The sequence below is a fragment of the Erinaceus europaeus genome, chromosome 9 (genome assembly GCF_950295315.1).
Source record: "Erinaceus europaeus chromosome 9, mEriEur2.1, whole genome shotgun sequence".
NCBI lineage: Eukaryota > Metazoa > Chordata > Mammalia > Eulipotyphla > Erinaceidae > Erinaceus > Erinaceus europaeus.
In genome coordinates, this window is record NC_080170.1 from 85,551,520 (window position 1) to 85,561,465 (window position 9,946).

General features: G+C 37.0%; 1 pseudogene; it reads left to right on the top strand.

Annotated features, from left to right (window-relative positions):
- The first annotated feature begins 8,229 nt into the window (after positions 1-8,229).
- On the top strand, positions 8,230-8,816 carry LOC103118270 (large ribosomal subunit protein uL22-like; annotated as a pseudogene).
- Positions 8,817-9,946: the final 1,130 nt, after the last annotated feature.

Consider the following 9,946-nt stretch of genomic DNA (forward strand, 5'->3'; position numbering starts at 1 on the left):
TTTTTGTTTGCTCCGTAGAAAATTCCCAATTATCTAGTTAAGCTTGTTAAAAGAATCCATGTTAGCTACACTTCCTGATGAGGTGTATTTAAACTGAAAACTATATTTGGAAATAGCAAGATTTTTTTTTAATTTTTTTTTTTTCACTCAGACAAAATAAAACAAGGGACTATTGAATTGCCAGCTGATTTTTTTTTTTTTTTAGTCTTTGTTTCAGTCCAAGACTGCTCTGCTCTCCAAATCAGCAGGTGAAGACAGTTTCTGTGAAGTCTGTCTCAGACTCCCTCATTTAGAAATTTCCGTGGCACCAAAAACACAGTATCGAGAGAACCCCAAAGAACAAATGAGAAGAAACGATTCCCTCATTTCTCACCCCCTGCTCTGTCACTAAGACAGCAGGGTCCTTGTCTCACACAGAGGTAGTTGTACAACTCTATTTTAGAGAAAAAGCAAAAATCAGTAATTTTCTCACTTGTGTTTCTAGTTTTACCTTGAATTTCTCCAGGACAATAAAAATAATGACATTCTGAACAATACAAAGATTGAGCTTTTCTCTAAATATCTGTATTAAAAGGACTAAACAATAAACCTCTTTTAGCCCTGAGATTTCAAGAACTAAGCTGGCAAGTTCATTAAATACATTTAAGTGTGTATGTATGTTAGAAATACAATAGGTCTGTGTGGTTTAGATTTTTTTTTTCCATTGAGAGTGAGACAGAGAGGCAAAGGGAACCACAGCACCAAAACCATCTTCAGTATGGTGGAACTCAGGTCATATAGGTGGCAAAACAATGAGCTATATGACATATAAGAAGAACATGGATTGGGAGTCCAGAGGTAGCACAGCGGGTTAAGAACATGTGCAAAGTGCTCAAGGACCTGCATAAGAATTCCGGTTTGAGCCCCTGGCTCCCCACCTTCAGGGGAGTCGCTTCACAGGTAGTGAAGCAGGTCTGCAGGTGTCTATCTTTCTCTCCCCCTCTCTGTCTTCCCCTCCCTTCTCCATTTCTCTCTGTCCTAACAATGACAACATCAATAATAACAACTACAACAATAAAGAACAACAAAGGCAACAAAATGGGAAATAAAAAATACTTAAAAAAAAAGAACATGGATGATGCAAACATATAAAATGTACAAGTATACAATTTAGACTTATAGGGGCAAGTCCCAGCCACTAAATTATTTCAACTTAATACCTGCTAATATCTAAAATGTACACTTGAAGACAACTCTGCTCACAAATTTAAATATAATTCTCCTGTTTCAAAGTTGCTGAAATTCACTTGTTGGTTGACATTTGATCTACAGAAAACTTGCTCATAACTGGATTGTTAAGAGATCCACTGAGAATCCCATGTTCTTATTGTCTATTTCTTTTTGCTAAAGGTATAGGGCTTATGCACATTTATTTTCTAGATATAAGATTTTTAAGTAAGAAATGCCTTGAAATAATAACTATCATTTTGTGATCCTCCTGAAAATGAGCTGAATTCTTCCACTAGATCATTCTGACTTTTTTTTTTTTACAACAATGGAAAACAGCCAACTTATGAGAGAAGGACTGAAGGAGAATATTCTATTGTCATTTTAATATTTTAGGCCATTTCAAGTTTTAAACTTGCATGTATTTGATTTAATGTAAAATAAATAATCACACCTTTTCTTACCCCATTCACTTTTTCTCCAATCTTAAAAGGCTCTTGTTTCTAGTTGCCATGGTGATGGTGCCACTCTGGTATTTGTTTAAGTGAAACACTTTCATCTCCCTGAGTTGAAGATGAGTACTAGAAGAGACAGAAAAAATAATAATAATAACTGACAGCATCTCCTGTTAGCTGGAATAAAGGACCCTATTCTGTGGCTAAAGGACAGTAGCCTTGATGAAAGAAAGAAAGAAAGAAAGAAAGAAAGAAAGAAAGAAAGAAAGAAAGAAAGGAAGGAAGGAAGGAAGGAAGGAAGATCATCCTAGTATGAAAAGCGAAGAGACATGTTATCTCTCTATGGCATTTATTGGTTTTGTTTCAGTTGTGCTTTATTTTCTTATGAGTTGCTGTATAAATGAATAAAGAATGAGAATTGGTATTAGAAGTAAATAGGCAATATTTAAAACTGAATTCCTTTGTAGGTACAGTTGCTACTGAAATTGGAAATGAAGAAGGTCAGGAGACACTCCTTACACTACATGTTGATTTGTAAATATGGCCAACACAGAAAAAATTAGTTTGGAGTTTGTGGTTGTACTAAATACTGTCATGTTTTCACTTAGAAAAATCAATACATTTCTAATTGCTATGCAGTTTGAGAAGTGTCTGTTGTACAAAATGCTAACAAGAGACTTCTGGCATATGAAACCATAATGACAAGCACTGTTATCAAATTTTGGTCTCAAAGGTAGTCTCTTATTATCTAACCATAAAACATCATACTATAAGACTCAAATGCAGGAGATAGATTGATTTTGTACTTCTATATTTGTACTAACAACACTGAAGTTAAAGAATGGCATTTGGGTGGTCCGAGAGGTAGCACAGTTGCTAAAGTCTTGGATTTTCAAGCATGAAGTCTCAGATTCAATCCCTGGCAGTACATGCACCAGAGTGATGTCTGGTTCTTTCGGTCTCTCTCCTCCTATATTTCTCATGAAGAAACAAATACATTCTTAAAAAAATGATATTTGGGTAATCTGGTGCATCCACAGAGGGCACAGAGGGTAGAGTGCTGGACTGGCAAGTGTAAGGTCCTGAGTTTAGTCCTTACCATTGCATATATCAGTGTGATGCTGTCTTCCTTTCTCTTTCATTAATATATGTAAATCTTTGTAGAGACAAAATCCTTTGGAAGTATATCAGAGTCCCAAATTCCATCATTTATTTCCTCTGTGAATTTGAACAAGTGAATTTATATCACTGACCAATTAAATAAAATAACACTCTAGAGATGTCCTTACTGTATACTACAAGGGATATATCTTTTCTATAAAATTCTCTTTCAGTTTTAATAACTGCAGGAAACATGATTTGGAGTTTTGGATACTTCCAAACATGAACTTTTTCTTATATCAGGTGCATTATCATAATAACAGTGTTTATTTAAATAGATTGAAGTAGCTTTATAGAAATGTCCTAGCAGAAATGTAACTGGGTTTTTTCTAGAGATCTGGTATGCCACATTGGACCTATAGTAACGATATATACTAGGAGCTTGAAGGAATCATGTTAAGTGAGATATGACAGAAATAGGGTGAATATGGGATGATCTCACTCATGGAAATAAGTTGAGAGGGAGTCAGGCGGTAGCGCAGCGGGTTAAGCGCACGTGGCGCAAAGCGCAAGGACCGCGTAAGGAATCCCGATTCTAGCCCCCAGCTCCCCACCTGCAGGGGAATCACTTCACAGGCGGTGAAGCAGGTCTGCAGGTGTCTGTCTTTCTCTCCCCCTTTCAGTCTTCCCCTCCTCTCTCCATTTCTCTCTGTCCTATCCAACAACAACGACATCAGTAACAACAAAAATAATAACTACAACAACGAAACAATAAGGGCAACAAAAGAGACTAAATAAATACAACAAAAATAATAATAATAAAATAAAATAATTTTTTTTTAAATCCAAACAACTGGAAATAAGTTGAGAAATAAAAGTGGAAACGCAAAGTAGAACTTGGATGGAGTTTGGTGTATTACGCCAAAGTAAAGGACTGGGGTGGGGAGGAAGCAAGGAGATCCAGGTTCTGGTACAAGATGGTAGAAGAGCACCTACGCTGGGCATGACAGTGTTTTGCAGAAGACTGAGAAATTTTACATATGTATCAATGACTATTTCCTGTAATAGTTTTCCATTTTTTCATCCATAAAGTGGAAATATTGACAAGACAATAGGATAATAGGGGTATATTTCTACACAGTGCCCACCCTCAGAACTCCATATCCAATCCCCTCCCTTGATAGCTTCCCTATACTTTGTTCCTCTGGGAGTAAGCATCACTGTGTGGTGCAGAAGATGGAAGATCTGGCTTCTGTAATTACTTCCCTGCTGAACATAGGCATTGACCAGGTGATCCATACTCCCAACCTGTATCTCTCTTTCCCTAGTGGGGCAGGGATCTGGGGATGTGGGGTTCCAAGACACATGGTGGGGTCCTCTGCCCAACAAAGTTGGGTTGGCATCATGGTAGCATCTGGAACCTGGTGGCTGAAAAAGAGTTAAGATATAATGCAGAACAAATTGTTGACTAATCATGAACCTAAAAACAAGAATATTGCAGATAAAGATTTGGGGTCTCCATTTCGGAAAAAGCTAGTAGGTCTGTTATAGGCATACTCAGAGTGGCCATGACTTTGCTAGTTTTTGCTTTCACCTGACATCTAATATGTAGGTGGACACAGGTTATTGTCTGGGGAGATGGTGTCATAGTTGGAAAAAAGACTAGAAAGCTCATCAGGGTAGAGAGTAGCTTCCAAACATTGGAAAAGTATATAAATATTGTTAACTGTAAACCCCACCAGTTTTATCTGAGGCCCATATTCAGCATAGGAGCCTAGTAATTTAATAAAATTTTTAAAAGATGGTTTGAGTGGTTATATCCAGTATAAATTATCCTTGTACAATAAAATAAAATAATATTCAAAAGTAAGGATAAATTTACTCTTTAAGAGTTGTGACTCCAACTTTACTCCTATTTCTGAAGTTACATTGGATTTCAACAGTTGAAGATAAAAGCCACAGAGCAGGACTGTCAAAATATCTCACTTTGATAATGTTCTAGTTTTCTGTGTGCACACCCCAAGTTCAAGTCCAGCCACCAACACATTGACAGGCGCTTTAGTGATGTTCACTCTCTCTCTAACAAATAAAGAAAGAGAGAAAGAAAAAGAAATAAAAGAGAGAGAGAGAGAAAGAAAGAAGAAAGAAAGAAAGAAAGAAAGAAAGGAAGGAAGGAAGGAAGGAAGGAAGGAAGGAAGGAAGGAAGGAAGGAAGGAAGGAAGGATTACTAACTCAGTGGTTAGCCAGATAAGGAAGTAGAACCTAAGGTTTTGGGACCAGTATGAAATGATTAACCAGGTCTGATGATAGCAGGAAAGTTTTGATGCAGAGATAAAGAAATTCAGCTCTAGTCCTCCCCCAGACATTAATTTTCAGAGTTAGTGTGATAAATCATTTCATTTCTCTAGTCTTCACAAGTCTCGTCTGCTTGACTCATATTCTTATCTTGTGTAACATTGCGCAATTTCATAAACTGAGATGTGAAATATGAGATGTAGAGCAAAGAAAGATCAGAGTGTTCTCTGGGAGATCAGAGATAAAAACAAAAAACAAAACAACAACAACAAAACACTGACCAGGCCACGATGCAAGAAGGAAGCTTCACAAGTGGTGAAGTAGGTCTGTAGGTGTCTCTCTGTTTCTTTCCATCTCTCTATTTCCCTCTCCCTTCTCAATTTCTCTCTGTCTCTATCCAGTAATAAAATTTTTAATATTGGAATCACCCAAAACAAATATTTTCACTTAAATATAGATTTTTGGAAAATACCAGGTGTAGCTCTTTACCAGACAGTAATAAAGCTTTCTCAAATCTTTCTCTTTCTTTCTTTCTTTCTTTCTTTCTTTCTTTCTTTCTTTCTTTCCTTCCTTCCTTCCTTCCTTCCTTCCTTCCTTCCTTCCTTCCTTCCTTCCTTCCAACTACCATTGTTCCTAAAATTGCTTTCTAGGTAGTGAGAAGACCCTTGGGGTCTTTTCTGCAAAACTGCCATTCTTCTCTTCTCTTCTCTTCTCTTCTCTTCTCTTCTCTTCTCTTCTCTTCTCTTCTCTTCTCTTCTCTTCTCTTCTCTTCTCTTCTTTCTCTGCTTTTCTCTCTTCTCTCCTCTCTCCTTTTTCCGCTCCTCTCCTTTCCTCTCCTCCCCTCCCATCACCTCTCCTCTCCTCCCCTCCCCTTCCCTCCCCTCCCTTCTCTATTCTCCTCTCCTCTCCTCTCCTCTCCTCTCCTCTCCTCTCCTCTCCTCTCCTCTCCTCTCCTCTCCTCTCCTCTCCTTTCCTTTCCTTTCCTTTCCTTTTTTATAAGAAAGATACACAAATAAAGAGACAAGAGTACTACTCAGTGCTGGGGACTGCACCTATGACTTCAAGAGCCTTAGTCAGGAAAAAAAATTTATGACCATTATGTTGTCTCCCCTATCCCTAAAGTCTGTTATTCTGACATCTCTGAGCATCTGCTTAACAAGATAAACTGAACCCATCAAACACTGCTAAGATAAAACCTTTACATCCCTAACTTCACCCAACACCCTTTCTTTCCTTGATTAAACTGACAAAGGACTGGAGATAGGAAGTGGGGGAAGGATCCTTTCCAACTAGCCTGCTATTAAAAGCTTACTTTCCCCCCAAAAAAAAGCTAGCCTACTTCTGTGAGGATCAGTGAGCTAGGCCCTGTATCTGTTAAAGTCACCTGTTTTCATTCATTCTTTCCACATTTGTAGTAGCTGTTTTTTTTACTTTATCCTTCGATTACCAGTAGAGAGCTAGACCTGATGGGGTAAAAAAGAGAACACTTGATATCTTAAAACTTGTGTCTCAACCAGAATTTTTATATTAATTGAAAAACGTTGATATTTCTTCAGAAAATAGAGGCAAAACAACAGAGAATGCACACCTATGTATGAACATAAGTGCATATGCTTATACCAACTGAGAAAAAAAATGAAAGTTAATGGGGCTGAGAGAGAAAAAGCAAGACATTATCTTCAAATATCATTTAGGGAATTGAAGAATAGTACAGTTTAGTAATAATATATTACATGAACAAATTTCCTCTCTTTTGAAACGAGCTTAATATGTTTAATTTGGTTTGCATTTGTATTAATCATTTTATCTCTATTAAAGCAATTATCATATTGTATTACAATTTATCTATTTGTATGTCTATCTCTTCTTCTAGACCATGAAATCTTGGAAGACACAGGCTGAATGTTATACATCTTGCTGGCCTTCAGGTTAATATAGTGCCTTACAAAGTAACAGACATTCAATTAATATTTGGTAAAAATAAATAAACACACAAGTAACTCCTCAATCATATTGTTGACTTAACTAATTTCTTTAATAGTTACAATCCAAGTAATGCATGATTTAAGCAAGTCTGTAAAAGCTCACAATTGTAATCTAAACAGTAAATTTACTTTTTACCTTTTAAAGAGTCAGACTACTGAAACAGTCAAATTTCTGTTAATCAGCACTTTTTTGTGGAAAAACTGGCTACATTAGTCAAAGATAAGTCTTCTCTCTTTGTTCCAGCTCTCATAGAAGCTAAGCATTTTATACCTCTTCCTTGCCTGATAGGGGCCCTGGTGCTGTAAAGGTGGAAAAGAGCAATAATCTCAAAGGAAGGGCTTAGAAACAAGATCAGGATGAACTCAGTTTCCTTGCTCTTGGTCGAGAAGTGCTGCCTGTATTTTCTTTCTTTTTACCTAGACCTGTGGGCTTTCTTTCTTTCTTCCCTCCTACTTCTTTTTATTGTTATTAATATTTCTTACTCTTTGCATCTCTAGTCCTTTTTGTCTTTGTGCTGTATTTTGTTTTGTGGTTATCATGAATACTGTGTCTAACTTACCATATCTACAAGTCTTTTTTAAATTGGCCTTAGTTCATCAACATTGGACTGTGTACCTCTGGCTATTTTGCTCTCCCCTTCCCTGTGTCTGTTTTTTACCTGTTGTCATTGTGTTTCTGGTTCTAGTCTAATACTGCTCATCTCAATAAAAGTTGGAATTCCTTTGCTTCTTTTCAGGTGAAACTCCTCTCAGTAATTCTTGGAAGGCAGGATTCGTAATGGCAAATTCTTTCAGTTTCTGAGTGTTTAGAAAAAACTTTAATTCTCCCTCTTATTAAAAGGATAATTTAACAGAATGTGGTACTCATGACTGGAAATTCTTATCCTTTAATACTTTGAGTATGCCATTCCACTCCCTCCTGATAAAAGCCTCTGTATATGACTTTTTCCCTTTCCCTGGTAGCCTGCAATATTCTTTATTTTTATTTGGTATAGGACAGTTTTACAGTAATGTGTCTTGCTGGGTGTCCTTTTGGATTCAAGAATTTTAGTGTGCTCTTCCTGTAAGCAGTTCATAGTTCTTAGACAACCCCTAACAATGGCTTGCTACTCACTTGACCTACAAAATCATGCAAGTCAAGAGGCTCAAACCTTCATGTTTATTTTAAGAACACTCAAGAAAATTCCCAGGCCATCAAAGGCATGCATATGTGAAAAGCCACCAAGTATTTGAAAGATGTCACTCTACAGAAGCAATGACTGTCATTCCGTCCTAAGAATAAGAATGGTGGTGTTGGTAGGTGTGCCAGGCTAACCAATGGGGCTGGACTCAAGGTCAGTAAGAAGATTGCTGCATTTTTGCTGCACATGCTTAAAAACACAGAGAGCTATGCTGAATTTAAGTGTTTAGATGTAGATTCCCTGGTCATTGAGCATATTTAGGTGAACAATGCTCCCAATATGTGCCATTGAATTTACAGTGCTCATGGTTGGATTAACCCATACATACGTTCTCCCTGCCACATTGAGATGATCCTCATTGAAAATAAGCAGAACATCCCTAAACCAAAAGAAAAGGTTGCACAGAAAAAAAAAGAAAAGATATGCCAGAAGAAACTGAAGAAACAAAAACTTATGGCCCAGGAATAAATTGAGCATAAAATAAATGCAATTAAAAGTAGGAAAAAAAAAAGAATTTAGGTATATGTTCACCTTTTTTTATTATTTCTATATTTTGAACATTGTTCGGGTATGGAATATTTTTCATTATAATCTTTCTGAATATGTTCTCTATTCCTCCCCTCTCTAATCTCATAGGGATTCTAATAACTCTGATGTTCATCTTTTTGGTGGAGTGTGGTGTTTAAAAAATATTATATTTATTTACTACTGGGTAGAGACAGCCAGAAATCAAGAGGAAAGGGGAGATAGAGACAGACAGAGAGACATCTGCAGCCCTACTTCACCTCTCACAAAGTTTTTCTCCTGTAGATTGGGACTGTGGGCTTGAATCTGGGTCCTTGTTCACTGTACTGTAAGCATTTAACCAGGTGCCTGGTCCTGAGAAGTGCTTCATTTTCCCTAAACCTTTCCTCTCCAAGAGTTTTAAATTCACAGAGTGTGGTGGTTATGTCTTCCAGCATTGATATTCTCTTCTCCACTTTATCATGTTTACTTCAAAGGCCTCTTACCTCAGCCACAATTGTATTCAAAATGTCCTTCATGCCCTGCAGTCCTATTTGGATTTTTTTTTTTTTTTTTTTTTTTTGTAACTCTTTGGTAAAATCATCACTGCCTTGGAGAATTCCTTTCTTTAACAGCCTTGGAGAATTCCTCTCTCCTTAGTGGTCAAAGAAAAAACAAGATTTGTGCCACCACCCCCCCATCCCCTGTCTTTCTTCCTCTGACCATGCGCTCTGTTTTGTAAGTACAAAATAGTACCCACTGCCACTGAGCATGGCGTCTTAAGTTTTGAGACCCTTTTCCTCACTCCTGTCCAGGCTTGCCTATACCCATGAATGTCCTATAGTATATTCTGGGAAATATATCTTTAATCTATATTTCATCTTTAATGAATATAAGCATTTGAGAAAGAAAGGGGGAATCAAATGTTTTAGTAAATTCACATCTCTAAGTCAATCAACTATAATGAACACATATTCCAGCTATGATCTCTTTATTCTTTTTCATGAATCTAACTAAGCCAAGGCACTCCTGAGTTGCTGCTTTATGCAAACCAGAAATAAGTTTAGTTCCATAATAACTAATAAGCTTTTTCATAAGCCTTTATAACTAATCTGCCCCCCCCCCAATTAATTGTAGACTTCTGCTAGGTATAAACATTAAGTTCAACAATCCATATTTTCCATAATTTTCAAGACTAGGACTTTTGTCCAACTTTAAT